This window comes from Carettochelys insculpta, chromosome 1, assembly GCF_033958435.1.
Source record: "Carettochelys insculpta isolate YL-2023 chromosome 1, ASM3395843v1, whole genome shotgun sequence".
In the NCBI taxonomy this organism is placed as follows: domain Eukaryota; kingdom Metazoa; phylum Chordata; order Testudines; family Carettochelyidae; genus Carettochelys; species Carettochelys insculpta.
The window spans coordinates 30,692,955-30,706,294 of record NC_134137.1 but is presented as its reverse complement, the minus strand read 5'-3'; the positions used below and the strand labels follow the sequence as shown (position 1 = coordinate 30,706,294).

The 13,340-nt window shown below is 44.5% G+C and overlaps 1 protein-coding gene across 3 annotated transcripts in view; it reads right to left on the bottom strand.

The window, feature by feature from the left end:
* FAT3 (FAT atypical cadherin 3) overlaps positions 1–13,340 on the bottom strand; it is a 670,845-nt gene that overhangs the window by 351,317 nt on the left and 306,188 nt on the right. The gene's annotated exons all lie outside the window — the stretch shown is intronic.

Genomic DNA, 13,340 nt, shown 5'->3' with positions numbered 1-13,340 from the left:
ATTACTTCATTTTACCCAGCTTTCACTATTCTAGGTATCCAAGTGCTACCAACCTTCTTGGTGAAAACCAAAATGAACAAGTCACTAAACATCTCTAACATTTCCATATTTCTTGTTATTGTTTTTCCCTTCTCATTGAGTAATGGTCCTATGCTGTCCTGGGTCTTCCTCTTCCTTCTAACATATCTGTAGAGTGTTTCCCTGTTATTCTTTATGTCTCTAGCTAGTTTGAGCTTTCAGGAAGACAGTTGGCCTAGCTAAATTAATGGTTAATCAACAACACTGTTAAAGAGGAGGATCCTTTTTTTCTAGACTAAATTTGCCTACCTTCCACTTCAACCCATTGAGTTTTGTGTCTCTTTCCACTAGTAAAAGGCTCCAATGCTACCACAGGTTTTTTTTTGACCATGAAGGTAATTGTAAGACCATACAGACAGCCCCAGCCAATCCCATGGCTGGGGCTGCCGAAGTGCCGGTATCCAGTACCAGCAAGTACCTGCACAAAAAAAGCACTACTTTTATCATATGCCTTCTCAGTCACCTTATTTTCAAAACTGAACAACCCTAACCATTTCAGTCTTTCCTTGTACAGCAGCTGTTTCATATCACTGATTGTCTTTTCTCTCCTTCCCTGAACTTTTTCTATTTCCAACGTAACTTTTCTGAGATGGAGTCACCAGAACTGGACACAATATTCAGGTATGTGGGCCCATCATGGATTTATCAAGTGGCATTGTGCTATTTCTTTTCTCATGTATCTACACCTTTCCCAACAGTTCCTAACATCCATTTAGCCTTTTTGACTGCTACTGCTCACTGAGCTGAATTTTCAGAGGTCTACCCCTATGCATTTGAGATCTCTTCTTTAGTAGTAAGAGAGAATTTAGAACCCATCCAGTTGGGATTAATTTTTCAAATGAGCTTTACCTTGCACTTTTCAATGTTGAATTTCATCTACCATTCTCTTACCCAGTCAACCCAGTTTTGCAAGATCTAGAGATGCAAAATCACATTTAATCGGTTAAGCAGTTGAATGACAGGTTGAACTGGTTGGCTGTGTCTACACTAGCCCCAAACTTCAAAATGGCCACGCAAATGGCCATTTTGAAGTTTACTAATGAAGTGCTGAAATACATATTCAGCACCTCATTAGCATGCAGGCGGCCGTGGCACTTCGAAATTGATGCGGCTCATCCCGACGGGGCTCCTTTTCGAAAGGACCCCACCTAGTTCGAAGTCCCCTTATTCCTGTGAGCAGGTGGGAATAAGGGGACTTCGAAGTAGGTGGAGTCCTTTCGAAAAGGAGCCCCATCAGGACGAGCTTCGCGGCGGCGAGCCACATCGATTTCGAAGTGCTGCAGCCGCCCTCATGCTAATGAGGTGCTAAATATGTATTTCAGCGCTTCATTAGTAAACTTCAAAATGGCCATTTACATGGCCATTTCGAAGTTTGGGGCAAGTGTAGACACGGCTGTTAAGCAGTTAAACGGGTGGGAAGCAGCTGGGTAGGCTGCTCCAGCTCAGCTGGCCTGGAGCAGAAACCCTGCCAGTAGACAGGAGCTGCTCTGACCAGGCTGGAGCATCCCTGCCCATGGCGCTGATGCAGGTTGGGGGCACTCCAGTTGTGCCAGAGCAGTCCCCATCTGAAGTAGACACAGCAGGGGCACTCCAGCCAGGTCAAAGCAGTCCCAGTCCCAGTGCATTGCAGGCAGGGGTGCTCCTGACCATGGCCTCCCCAGTCACCCTGGGGCTGCCACAAATGGGGCTACTCTTTGACAGCTGGAGTTCCCTAGCCCACAGTGGCCCTGCAGGACTCAAGCAACTATAGCCCATACAGATTAACTGGTTAACCTTTAACATCCCTAGTGTGATCCCTTTGGAACTCTTCACAGTCTGCTTTGCATTTAACTACCTAAAATAATTTTGTATCATCTGCCATTCACTGTTTTCCACCTAGCTTCCGTATGCCAGAGGCTGGTCCTGCCACCAGCTCCACCAGCCCATGTCCTAAACTCCAGGCAGCTCCTCCAGGGTCCCCATGTCCCCAGGTCCCACCCTCCAGGAATCTTCTCTAGGGCCCCACTGGCCTCGCCAGCTTCAATACCACATGGGGTTCCACTGCCCATGTCCTCATGGGTTCTGCAGCCCACTGTCACTGGTCCTGAATGCTGTGATGCGGCTACAGGTCCTACCACCAGCCAAAGGCTCTGCAGCATTCTCTAGCTACAGCTAGGTTGCCAATAGTTTAGTGGTTTGAGCATTAGCCTACTAAATCCACAACTGTGAGCTCAATCCTTGAGGGGGCTGTTTAGGGATCTGAGGCAAACAGATTTTTTTTTTTTTTTAAAAAAAGAAAGTCTGTCAGGGATGGTGCTTGGTCCTGCTGTGATTGCAGGGGACTGGACTCAAGGACCTGTCAAGGTCCCTTCCAGCTCTATGAGGAAGGTAGATCTCCCACATGGGATACCATTTGGGGCAATGGTGTCTGTTCCATCCAGTCTGGGAGACTTGGCACCCCAGGCTGGGGCAGTGAATGGTGAAAAAGGGTATGGGGAGGGTGTAGTTCAGCATGCCCACCTTAGCAATATCTCCGGCACTACTGTGGCTCAAGCTTTTTAATCCCTCCTAAAGCAACTTCAGAAACTGGGGAAATACACTTTTCTAGCTTGTTCCTGCACCAGAATGAGAACACTTGGCAGCCTCTGCAGCATACGAAAGAAGTTGCATTATTCAGGAACATAGAAGAATATATCCAGGTGCTTGTTTGAGAAATCTAGCCTTGATAGGAGGATCCCTCCTAAACTAGACACAAATTTGGATGCATTGTTAGGAAGAGCTGGGACTGAGTACAGAAGGCTTGAACTTTTTTGGAGAAGGAAGTGTTCATTCTTTATTTTAATCAGAAATTTACTGCTTTTGTTTTAATATTTTTGGATTTTTCAACAAAACAGGCATTTCATTTCAGCTGAATTTCTATTACTCAAATCAAACATAAGTACTTTGTTGTTGTTTATCTGTTAAGTGATTCCTCCTTCTCCTTCCTAATGACAAAAGGGAAGAAAGTTGGAACAGGTTGAGGGAGTGGACAAATAAAATGTGTCATTCAGCATTCAGTAGATTTGAATTGACACAACACTGAATTGTAAATTATTTTGTTGAAAAAAAAATCTTTTAAAAGGTCAGACAAAACAAAATCCTTTTGGTGGACAGCAATTCCCATTCTTTTAACCAGTCTTAAAGAAAAAAAAAAAAAAAGGAGAGAAGCCTGTAGGCATACCTCTGCTGCTAGCTCAGGCAGCAGACTAATGAGAAGCTGACACCCAGGGAGAAAGAGAAAGGGGATGGTAGGCAAGAATATACTTATAGGATACAGCGTATCTGCTTTCTAAATAATTATCATTACAACATATATATCTATATATACACACACACACACACACACACACACCGATTGACCTAAAAGGCACTGAAGAAGAAGTGGTTCTGGGAGATAAAGATGCAGCAAGGTAACACAAGACATTAGCCAAGCCCTACAGCCTTCAAGCAGCCAAAGAAAACAGCAGCATCCTCCCAGCTTGTGATGCCTTCCTCCAAATATTTGCACTTTTCTAACAATCTACGTTAGAGGTCAAAATGGTCAAATCTGGGTGCCTAAAGTTCAACTTCAATGAATACATAAGCGCCGCAGTTCCACAAGATATTTCAGCACATGGCTAACTTTAAGCACGTGAAAATGTGCCACTGAGATAAACAGATTGACGCATATGCTTAAAGTTAGGTACATTCTTAAGTACTTTACAAAATCAGGGATGCAGACCCAGAAACAGAATAGGACTTACTTCAAAATTTGCTGTGAGACCCCAGCTCCAAACTAAATGCTGAGGAGCTACGTGCTCAGCAGCTCTGAAAAGGAGACCACTTTCAACTTGGACAGACACATTTGGAATTGGGAGCCCAACAGTGAAAGTATAACTTTGGCCCAAGCTTAAAAATACTAATTTCAATTTTGATAAATGTTGCTATACCATGACCACAGGTAGCGACAGAAACATCCAACTTCAGCATTGTCTCTTCCGCCAACATCATTTGTCTGGAAGGACCACAGAACTTGCAGGATAGAGAGTCCTGGGGCTGGGAGTAGGAGAGACCAGCAAGATGAGAGGCAGGAGCCCAGGGCAGGGTAGTCACAGTGGCAGGTGGCAGGGCATGGGGGGAAGGGCAGCAGCATCCAGGGAGCCTGGGCCAGGAGCAGCAGCAGGGAGCAGGGCCCAGGCTGGTAAGCTGGCAGGCCAGGCTGAGGAGCAGCAGCTCACAGCAGCTCATCCACGGGGCCGGGCAAGAAGCCGTGTCCCTGGGAAGCCACAGCCCCAGCCCCAGGAAGGTGCAGCTAGGGAGGGATGGATGGGGCTGGGGAGCCTAAGGGGGAGGACAGGGGGTCGGGAAGACATGAGCAGGGAACCCAGGAGCAGGGGCTAAGGCCAGCAGAGGCGCAGAAGTGACCACCCCAGTCTGGCAAAATCCATGGTCCAGGAGCACTCTGGTCCCAAGGGTGCCGGACCAGGAAGGCTGAACCTGTGCTAAAAGGCAAGATAGCAACTAAGAAAATAACCAAAGTGGAGTTGAAAGGGAGACAGATTCTAGCTCACTAACCCTTTGAACAGGACAAAGCAATTGACATCCTGTACAATATTTACATTCGTAGGGAACTAGTGTGAAAACTTCACATCCTAATGGCTCTAAGATACCAGTTCTGTATGGGCAGGAGGACAGAAGGGAATTATTTACCTGTGGGGGAGTATGTGGAGCGTGTCCCAGTATTCAGAGCACTGCTCTTCCTTCCTGGAAGGGACTGCTCCAAAGTCCCACAGCAGTCAATAGAAACATACTCACTGACGCAGTGAGAGCTGGCAATAAAGGTCTGATTCTACCAACCTTGTTCCTACTGAACTGCATCATCTTGTGGAAGCAGCATCAGCCCACTGGGCCATATTATACCAGGCTTTTTGAGCTGAGTTCCCCTCTGAAGCAATATTCTGCCTGAAAGCGGATGGTACAATTAATGAATGATGGCACAAAGATGCAATGAAATCAATAAGAGTGCTCATGGAGTTTACTGCTACCTAACAGGAACAAAAGTGGCATCGTTGAGGCTTAAATGAATGTAAAATGTTCTGTGAGCCTGTTAAAATGTGCTGATTACAGAAAAAGAGAGCTGGCAATTACAATGAGTAACAGCAGAGCTGTCGGTAAAAAAAATTTGAAAGAGAGACTCCTGCTATCTGGAACTTCCAGCAAGCTGAACTGCCTTTGATGTTTAACAAAACAAAACTCAGTCAGCAGAAACTACTCTAATCAGAGGAGATGGAAATGTTTTATTTATGACTGTATTAAAAGCAGTATTACATTAGCACCACCTGAGATCAGGACAGCCCTGTACTCGGTGTTACACACACACAGAAGCCCTGCATGCCCTGGAGAGATTTCAGTCAATAGATAAACGGAGGCAGGGATTTTAGTCAATAGATAAAGTGAAGTGTCTTGGCCAAGAATCATACGGGAGGTGGAAAGTCAAATTGAGAACAGAACCCCAGACTCATAACTCCTGCTCCCGTGCCCTTGCTACTAGACTACACTGATTCACTCTAGTGAGGCTTGAGGTGCATCTTGCTGCCTCAGCAAACAGCCACTTTTTTATTTTTATTAGCTGTCATTTAGGTAGCAATGTTCACCTTCCGAGCATTCCATGGGGATTGTCTGACCACAGTCACAGGAGGTATGTAAACACCATTCCTGTTTTGGGTAATAGAGAAGTTACATGGCTGACTCCAAACCAAAATCTGGATTGGCCTGGAGGACACAAATGGAAATGTATATATAATCTGCGTCAGTCTAGAGATGGGCTTGATGCCTTGTGTCTTTTCCATTTGCTATGTTCACAGGTGTAGGCTGCAAATGTCTCAAAACAGGGCCTGTGCCTTGTACAGTGTCTCCAGGAGTTACTACAGCAACAAATAATACTGATCTAAGGATATTATACTATAGAAAAATATCTTACTGTTCCATGCAATATGCATACTTTGGACTAGACTGTGAAGCCCTTAGTCATGCTGATGAGCAGTTAGACAAACAGCTTCAGTGGCTGGAAGAGGAAGGACAGCCCTCTGCTTTGGGCACTAGCCAGAGACCTAGATTCAATTCCCTGAGCAAGCACAGATTTCTTGGGTGATTGAGGACAAGTCATTTAATCTCAGTACCTCAGTTTCCCATTCTGAATGTAGCAATCAAACAGCTGCACAGACATTTTCCCCTCTTGGTGGGAGATGGGGTTAGAGTTGCTAATACTCACAAGCCAAAGAAATGAGCCTTAAATGTAGCAAAATATGTTCATTCCTGAGACTTATAACATGCAAGCTTTATAAAAGAGTGGTTTACTTGAAAATCTAATGGAATACAGAATGTCTCTTCTTCTTTCAGATTGGATTGATGAAGAAACTTATAAATGTTTATTATGTCACAAAGAGAAAATGCAAGAGCCTTATTCTTGCAGAAATGGTGGACATATGAAATAACTTCCAAAAAATCAAGAGCAACAAAAGCACCAAAATAATTAAAACCTGCCTTAGGCATTATTGATCCAGTGTTCATTAGAAAAGAAAAGCAGGTCTGTGTAAAAATAACTTTCTGTAAACAGTTTCATCACTTGTAATTGTTCCACAGGATAGGGAATTTTAAAATGAATTGCACCAAACATTTACTGGATGCTGCCACAATGCAATAGTCTAGTCCTACCCAGGCCAAACAGGGACTGACTCTCCAAGGTTTAGAATGCTTCCTGGTTGGAGCTGAGGGCCCTCTACTCCCAATGACATGAGAACTTCTCAGCACCGTTGAAACAAGGCCCACTTCCCCGAGCAGTTCTGTATGACTCTCAGAGGATTTCCACTAGCTGTAGACTGAAACAGCGATGACATGCTCTGGAAGGCTCCACACACAATCATGGAAAAGCCATCATAATGCTGGGTTATCCAGGGGCAAGCAAAGAAAATTACAATTTACTCAAGAATCTCAAGAGAAAGCTTCACTGACTGCACATCTTGGAATGACTCACCATACAAATGCCACCTCTTCTGGGTCAAAATGAGGCAATCCTTGAAAAGCATCAAGCTGCACTGCACAGGCACTTAGGACATAGGCAGCATACCATATTCAACTCAAATTAGGGGGGAATTTATGTCGACAGAATTTAGAAAATGTGGGCGTGTAGAGAAGAAAGGGTGGTTTGGCAGAAGAAACTCTCCCATCAACTTACCTTTTGCATCTTCTTCTAGTAAGAATACTGGCGTCAACAGGAACACATTCAACAGTCAATGTAGCAGGTCCCCAACAGACCGCTAAATTGACCCAGTGGACCGATCACAGCATCAATCCCCCTGGTGGTGGAGATGGGCCCTTAATCTTGTAAAACACCTTACCACTTGCCCAAAACTCTTCCTGGTTGGTTGGAAACATTTTATCTTGAACCCAGCAATTAGTTTATGGCCTTCATTAACACTATGCTATCTTGCATAGTCATGAAATTAACCAAACTTTCTTAAAGCTCTCAGCAGTATTTGAAAAGCCAGGTAGTTTCATATCGAAGAAGAACTAAGCTAAAACAAACACTGGGTTACATGTCTTGTTTCCAATTATGTTAATGAATCTACTGTTACAATGTAAGGACACATTACCTTGGGAGCCTTGTTGTTCAGACATTGTTAAATTAAGTAGAAGACAATAAACTACTGCTAACACACCAGGCAAGCTTAGGCCAAATTTAACTCAGACACATCAGTATTAATCTGGAGTGATTTTGTTAAAATCAATAGTTAATTTTGATTTGCACTAGTGTAAATGACAACGGACTTTGCCTGTAATCTGTTAGTCAAAATATGTCTTAATATAATCCATATTACACTGAACAGAAGCCTATTATGGTTTTCAAATGTATCTGGAACCACTCCTGCCCCCATCTTTCACCCCCCAAAAAAAGTAATGGTTTGAATTAAATTTCAGTATTTCCTTTGGAGGACTAAAACATAATAAATCAGTGTAGTAAATTACTGCTATGCTGTGCTGTGAAATTAACACCTACATACATGATATAAAAATAAGAATTTATGGCCCCAATCAATCATTTTTTATAACTCCATTGTCTGACTTATTTATCACCCTCTACCTTCCCCCTCCAGATAATTGATAGTAGCTTCAGTGCTAAATCTTTAGCATGGACACAGAATTTCCAACAGGCTTGACAATTCATGGAGCACTAAGATTCTTCTCTGTTTTCATCTCCCCCACCCCACGATTTTATATCCATATATATATATATATATATATATATATATATATATATATATATATATATATATATAAACAATCTGTCCATGCAATTTATTGAGCTGCTCCACATTCAGTGTCAGGGTAAGACTGAGTTCTCCTGTTGGCAGGGAGGTCAAGTGAAGAAGAAAACCTGCACCAGGGTGTGATAAATCTAGCCTTGAAAAAGGATGACACTATGAGTATTTTTTTAAAGTGCTTGAGTGTCATAGAAGCCTAAGTCCCCTAGCAGTTCAGAACCTTAATGCTTCAGAAACAAATTTACCAGTGCACTTAACTTAAATTGACAGGTTTTACCACCACTTCTACCTGCATTTTTAGAGGCGTTAATACCTATAATAAGTTTGGCCCTTTGTCACTTCTGAAAATAAGACTAAGGGACTGAAATTGGAATAAATTGGAATAACGTGCTGAGGTGCTTTTGAAACTTTTACTTTACATCATCTTCATCATACATATGCGATCGCCCTGGATGGGCAGCACTAATAATGGAAACATATCTGTTGTCACTTTAAATAGAGTAGGTGTCTAAAAAACAAACTGTAAACCGAGATTTTCTTATTGTGGCTATACCCACACTGCAGCCGCCATTTGTTCTTTCTTATTTGAAGTGCACGTCTGTCCATAATAGAAAAGGTCAATTTTGAATTTAAACACGCCTTCCATAATAAATCAGTAAAACTCAGAGATGTCTTGTTAGACTTGCTAAATTAAGAAAACACTATTCATTGTTCTACAAGAAAAGGCAACCTTTCGTAGCCCCCTGAAAGAGAGCACAGATGATTTATGGTTTCATATGCACTCATGTACTACGTTATCTGCTCGCTTCCTGTACTCATGAATATCTGCTCAACACAGCCGAATGGCTGCCACTTAGCTATACAATATAACAAAATCTAGGACACGAAAGTAGGAGTATACATATGAGGAAGCATTTTTCCCACGTCTGTTGTCCTAGAAAGCTCAAGGATGCTAGTAGTGTGTTTTTGACAGTTTCTCTTGTCTTTCTCCTCTCAGGTTTTGAAACAAGGGGAGCCAGCTATGACATCCACATAAAAACACAGTCTGGAGCAAGGACCTGGAAGAAGCAAGTTTTCATGGTCAACATTCTCCCTTCATCATCCTCAGTCAGAGCAGAATCTAGACAAGGAAAGAAAGGGTTGTGTCTCATGCACCAATACCAGAAAATCTTAACCTAGGAAACGAAGGCACTAATGGTTTCCTATATTGCCAGTATCATCCGGATGGATTCTTCAGACTGGAATTCTTGCTGTGATGGACATTTCCTCATCGAGGGACTGAAAGAATCATTTTAAAGTGAACTGAACTTATAGTATTTGTTATTTGTACTTCATTAGCACCTACAGCCAAGAGAAGAGCCCCATTTTGCAGGGCAGTGCCTATAAACTTAAGAAGAGATAGCTTTTGCCTTAAAGTGCTACTGCTCTACAGAAACATGGGAGACAATGGGAATACTATCACGAAGTAAGGATTAAGGATTAAATATTAAAGATATCAAGGCACCTAAGGATGCAGATAGGCAAGGCACAGGATATTCAGAAATGCCTGAGCCCTAACTCACATTGATTTCAATAGGAGTGAAGAGCCTAGGCACTTGGAAAATCTCTTTAGTAACTATCTGCATATTGAGGCAGCACCAAAATACCCCTTAAAAAGTCTCACCTTAAGTCATATGCCAAAAGTCTGGGGCACAGTCAGGAATCCAACTGAGTTCTCCAGTGGCCCAGTGGTGTACCCTGACCAGAGGGTGATACATTCTGGTGATGAGTATGTGATCTTAAAACATGCATAGGTAATGAAGCTCTCAGAGAGTTTGGATGGCTCTGGAGGGAAATGGCTGAAGCCTCCAACCCAGCCATATAACAGTTTTGTCTCGTAAAACTAAGCAAAGCCAGCTTCAAAATGCACTCCCTTCTGAAAAGAAAGGAGGCACAGCTATTTTGATTACTTTTTGTACTAGTGTAGCCCTGTTGCTGAACCTGAATGTCCCTGTACGTGTTGTCATCTAAACAAAGGACAAAAAGATGGACAATGCTCCTAGGAGCTTGACATTGGAGGGAGTGCAGTTCGCCTGAACCAGCTAGGCTGGAAGATTTGGGGAGCCAGTGCAGGTGAAGCTCACCCATCATCACAACCCAACTCAGCTGAGGCTCCTTTCACAATGGGAATAGGGCTGGAGGATTAATCCTCTCCTTCCATCTCTTATCATGGGCAACAGTGTGATTTGGGCTTTAGGCTGTGGATCTGGAGCTGATTCAGTGACAGTTCAGTCTGCTGGGCTATGCCAGAAAAGAACTCGGCCAATTCTTTTACTACATATAGTAGCTGGGCTGCCTAGCCAAATACTGTAAGTTATTTACTGCCTGTTATTACCCACAACTGTTTGCATTTACATTTTACTTCATACACCTTCTCTTTTTCCTTCAGTTCTATTTAAAGCTAACAGCTATAAGTTTTTTTTACAGTGAGGTTTATTTAAAAGCTAACAGCTGTAACTCTTGTAGAATGAGGTTTATTTAAAAGCAGTGCAAGAGGCATTAGAATGAATGGGGGAATGGACAGGGAGGTGGAGGTGTGAAAGGCCCACACTGCTTTGTAAGATCTCTACCTAGTGCTTTGAAACGTCCCACCACCTACTTGGCTACAGAACGTGCTGTCAAGTGGATGTCATGTTGATGAGGTTTGCAAGGCAAATAATAGATGGTAGACAATTTGATAAACACAGTACCATGGCCATCCTGCAGCAGTACACAGGTATGCATGCAGGATACAGGTATGCATGCAGGATAACCTACGCAGTCAGACTCAACCACTCTTTACAATTCCCAGGTGTTAATTCTTGATCTTCCAATGAACGTATGGTGCTTATAACACCTTGCACTCAGCAAAGCTTTAAAACACATACATAGGCCGGCTGAAGTTGATGTGTATGTGCTTAAGTGCTCTTCTCAACTGGGGCCCAGGCAAGTTAACAGGTAATTGCAGTGAAAATCAGAAGACTAGCCAGACAGCATATCTGTAACATGTCACACACATGCCCATAACTCCAGCTGGTATAAATCTGTCTAAATTCAGTTTAAGGCCCCAGAAATCATTAGATCAGATAGTCTGAGCTATTATATACGTCATAAAACTGCATCCAGTTAATTCTTGCATTAAGCAAAATAACTTGCACTTGACAAATTTTGAGTCCGCAAGTCTACATGCTATAGGAATTTGTCCCATAAATAGTAGTGCCCTATGCAAATATACAGTTTGTATCCTTATCCACATCTGTATCTGGAAAAATGAGCTGCAGATATTCACATCCATGTCCACAGATACAGCTACCTGTGGATATAAAGTGGATATCAGCAAATTTGTAGAGTTTTAGATATAAAATTTGTATCCACCTCCATATATGCAAAAATGAACCATGAACTTCTGCATCCATATTTGTGGATGCAGATACCTGCAGCTATAAAGCAGATATCTGTGAATTTGCAGGACTCTACCCATGAATTACAACAGCTCTAATCCAGTAGTAAATCTTCCTGTAGTGAGTCAGTATGGCCTCCTGCTGACTCAGAGGCAGAGGAGGCTGCATAGAGGGCCTGGTGGACGGGCCCAGAGCTAGAACACCAGTGGCCCGCCCCTCAGAGGGCAGGGCCTAGGGCTAGAAGGGCCAAGGGCAGGGCTCAGGACTCATTAAAGCCTGGGCCTCCGGGCAGGGAGGAAGGGCCTGCGCGAGCTCCCTAGTGCCAGGGGCAGAGGGCCTGCCACTGCCTGGCCGAGCCGGAGGAGCAAGCCCCCAGCGGCCCAGAGCAACCCCAGATCCAGATGCCCCAGGGGGACTACCCAGACTTCCCAGACCTGCCAGGACCCTCACGCCAGTGGAGACCCCCCACCTTGGAGGAAACCCCGGACGCGGCCAGACCGGCGACGGTGAGCGACCACGAGACCCCAGGAGCGGCCTGGCCCGGAGTCCCGGCGGACCCCTGCAACCCCCAGGTCCAGGATCGCCTCGGGCCCACCGTGCTACCGCCGCCAGACTACCCCAATGACGTCGACATGAGCGACTGGCTGGAGCCCCCAAAGGTGGACGATCTGGAGGGGGCCAACCCCGCGGGACCCCCTGACCAGATGGACTGGGACCTTCCTCCGGTGGAGGTAGAGGTAGGAAGTGGCCCGGGGAACGACGCTCCTGAACCCATGGCGGTGTGTTGCGGCCTGGATCCCCACCACTGTGGTCGTGTGTGAGCGACCCCCAGGGCCCCGGGCCGGGTCACAGTGGAGGGGGAGGGCCTGCGACCCCCTACCCCTCCCTGACGGGGAAAGCCCATGCTGGGCCTGTGCTCAAACCCTTGTGCTGCTGCCCCGCCCCAAACTGAGGGCTGGGCCTGTGCTCAAACCCTTGTGCTGCTGCCCCACCCTGAACTGAGGGCTGGGCATGTACTGTGTTACAACTGTGAACTGCTGCCCCGCCCCGAACTGGAGGCTGGCTGATGCTATAACCCTTTCTTTTGGTTGCCGCCCTGCCCTGGGCCAAGGGCTGGGCGTCCTCGGACTCCTACACTTCCCTATCAGCATTAAGTATATTTTGTCCAGCAAAGCCCCATCCCTTCAGCCAAAATTGATGGGTTAATACTGAAAAGCTATGAAAAGATGAGCAAGAGAAAGATCATCATGAAGGCACACAGAATACACTATGTTGCATCTTCTGTCAGTGCAGTTGTTTATGGGCACAAAGGTGTACACAACAATATCATGATCCTTACACAGAGGCTATGGGCACTGTCATGCTATTTAATCAGCTGTGAAATTGAAACTTGAGGGTCAGAAAAAAAACAGTCCACAATTTTCCCAAAACATTCAAAAACAATGTCTGCAGAGACCAATGCAAGAGATACACAAAGAAAAATGGCCCTGTACAGAAGATGAATCAATCAAGAAACAAAAAGTAG